Below are 2,541 nucleotides of genomic sequence, written 5' to 3'. Positions count from 1 at the left end.
TTCCTTTGGCTTGGTTATACTTTTTTGGTCTTCGTTTATTCTGGATATTCATTTTCAAGCCATTCTTCTTGCAAATAATTTCACAACATAGGATGCTATGTCCTAGTGGGCTTGCGCATAGCTGAGGAACACCAAGACTAAGAAACCTCCAATTTTATGAGGCTGGTTAGAGAGACATCCAAACTGTCCCAGAAGAAAATGTTTTCTTTCTTATCTTGATCAGAGAGCATATGAACTCTGTCCTGCCTGGCGGGTTGCTAGATAAACATCTTGGAAAAGAGAGTTAGGATATAAAGCTTTCGTGAGACACAGAAAAACACCATGAAAAAACACTTTCAATGCTGTCATTCTGACAGGTAGAGAGTTTCCAACTGTTCAATCTTATCTTACCTCATGTTTCTTCTATAAGGGTGTGTGCTGAATATTTCTCCAGGCCTTTGTTTGTTTTGTTTGCCTTTCATTTTCTGTGAACTGTCTTTTAACACTCTAGGCAATATCCCCCCCTTCCTCCCTCCCTCCCTCTATCTCTTCTCTTTCTGAGATGAGGTTTCATTAGCCCAGGCTAGCCTCAAACTCTCCATGTAGATATAGCTGAAGATGGATTTCAATTTGTGATTCTCCTGTCTCATCTCTGCAATGTACAACCACATTCATTTTAGGGTTATTAAACTCAGAGTTATATGCATGCTAGCAAACATTCTACCACCTGAGCTACATCTCCAGCTCCAGTCTTCCTCCTTTTCATTTAATCAGCTTTATTGAGATATCATTCACATACTATAAAGTTTACTGTTTTCAACTATGTAGTCCAGAAGTTGTTAAAGGTTACTTATATACACATATACATAATTACAAACATACATGTATATGTATAAGTATAGATAGATTTGAATTATCAGTCTTTCCATATAGATTTTGGGATTTGAATTATAATCAGTAAGGCTTTCCTTACATTCATATTATAAAGAAACTTATTTACTTCTCTGTAACTGTAACTCTTATTCACCAGATATAATTGTTGTCTTGGAGGCTTACTGCTGAATAAGTTCACCCTAATTCTTTCTGAACTCTGGCTGGCTGGTTCAACTCAGCTGTTCTGGCTCAATCCTCTCCAAACTGACTGATTCAGTCTGGCTTGTCTTAGCTTCTCACTGAACTGCTCTGCTTAGAAAAAAAACTGTCTTTCAACTCCAGTAACTGAACTGCACAAACTGATTCAGCTGAACTCCACTGCATTGCCTGAACTCAGCTGAACTGCACTCACTGAACCTCCCTCCACCTGACTCTGCCTGTTCTTAAGTAACCTTTCTTTCCTGTCTGTTCCCGTGAGAGTTGGATGTATCTGATCTCTAACTCATTCTATGAAATCTTTCTCTGATTTATCACTTTGTCTGTCCCTCCACTGGACATCAGTTTCAAACATGGCTGCTTCCTTTTACAAACATTGACTACATTGTTTGGGATTAAAGGCATGTCATTCCAGCAGGATCACACAAACATAGAAGGTCTTTGGATGTGACCCCTTGCCAGAGCAGCCATGTTGCTGGATTAAAATTCTTCTATATTTCTCTTTGTTAAATTTAAATGTTTCTTATTATTCTCAGATTACCAGGCTTGTACAGCATGCACCTTTTACCTGCTAGACATCTTGCCAGTCATCATTTTATTCTTAAAATTCTTTTTAACATTGCAATATTCCCCTATTTAGGGTATACTTATACTTTTAAAATAAATATATCTTTGGCATTTGTTTATTATTGTGTGTACACATCTGTGACTGTGTGTGTCCACATGTGACATGGCATACTGTATGGTGATCAAAGGACAACTCACAGGAATCTATTCTCCTCTTTCTCTTTATAGATTGCAGAGATTTAATTAAACTAGCCCAGCTTGATGCAAAACGTCTTTACCCACTGAGCCCTCTCACTATCCCTAATTATATTTTTAAAATAAATTTCCAGTTGTCAAATGTCATTTTATAAAAGTTCATCTGGATTGGGGGCATATTCAGTGGTAAAGTACTTGCCTAGCATGCGTAAGACTTGAATTCTACCCCAACCCTGAAAATACACACACATACACACACACACACACACACACACACACACACACAAACACACACATGATATAGATATACATGCACTATATAAATATATAATTATAGATATAATATACATATATATTAATCTAATCCACATATGGTGACATACACCTATAATCATAGCACCTGTAATCATAGGAGAATCATCTATTTGAAGGTAGCCTGAGCCCATTGAGCTCTGCTTATAGAATTCAATGCCTTTTATAGCCCAAAGTTCCAAAATATTTCTTTTGTTAAAAAAATTATTTGTTATTATTTAGTTATGTGTCACATATATACATTTGTATATGTGTCACATGTATAGAGGGATGGGTGGGTGTCACATGTATACAGATGTGTGTGCATATATGTCACCTGTATACGGATGTGTGTGTGCATATGTGTGTCACCTGTATACAGATGTGTATGTGCATGTGTGTCACCTGTATACAGATGTG

This window comes from Grammomys surdaster, unplaced genomic scaffold, assembly GCF_004785775.1.
Source record: "Grammomys surdaster isolate TR1022 unplaced genomic scaffold, NIH_TR_1.0 65, whole genome shotgun sequence".
Taxonomy (NCBI): Eukaryota; Metazoa; Chordata; class Mammalia; order Rodentia; family Muridae; genus Grammomys; species Grammomys surdaster.
This window is presented reverse-complemented; position numbering follows the sequence as displayed.